Below are 992 nucleotides of genomic sequence, written 5' to 3' on the forward strand. Positions count from 1 at the left end.
AGGTAATTATTATTTTGAATTTCTAAGAATAATAGTTATGTTACTCTGATGCACACGGAATTGGCAAAATACAATAAATAATAAAATAATAAATAATAATTAGCTCGCGCTGTATTATTAGTCGAGCACTCACGCTTTTCTCTTTTTGTCTCGGACGGAAGTCGTCATCACGTCATAATACACATGGATAGAACCGCTCTTTTTTAAGTAATGCGCTGGTGTGAGACATTGTTATTATAATAATAATATAGTACTATATTCATCCGACCGACACACACTCGCTTTTATTCGTTGTCACAATATACAGTATGTCCCAGAAGTCGTTCATTTTAGCCGAAAAATTAGAGTGATTCTAATAATTATTAACGTTCAAATCGTATTTCGCTAATATATTATGCATAGGTATCATAACTATTATTCTTAGAAATTCTAAATAATAATTAGATCTAACTTGGACAATTTACATTCAAATTTAATATTTTTTTTTTTTTTTTTTTAACTATTTTTAAAAATACAATTAATAAAATGGCTATCTTAAAAATTTAAAAAACTTATTTGCCTACAAAAATTCATTGATCATTTTTGAATTTTCGAAAAAAAAAATCGTATTTTATGCTATTCAAACAAAATTCACATACTTATGACTGTAAAAAAACTGCATTTAAATATATTGATTTTCCATGGATATACTAAAGGTGATACGGGACTTCTGGGACATACTGTATAATATAGAACAAAATCAACCATTGAGAAATGGAGAACTACAATATGGGATGGAGGTGAAGGAGATGAGCATACTGCATAAGACTATAGTACCTAGTACCTACTACTGTAATGATACCTATCTAATTTTTAAATCATATTAAACCAATATTAAAAAAGGATGAGCCAAGGATGAACGTCACCTTAAATATTTAAAAACATATAATAATAGTAATTTATACATAATAATCAATGTTTAGTAAAAAATAGTTGAACAATGTATTTAATTA

This window comes from Acyrthosiphon pisum, chromosome X (genome assembly GCF_005508785.2).
Source record: "Acyrthosiphon pisum isolate AL4f chromosome X, pea_aphid_22Mar2018_4r6ur, whole genome shotgun sequence".
Lineage (NCBI taxonomy): Eukaryota > Metazoa > Arthropoda > Insecta > Hemiptera > Aphididae > Acyrthosiphon > Acyrthosiphon pisum.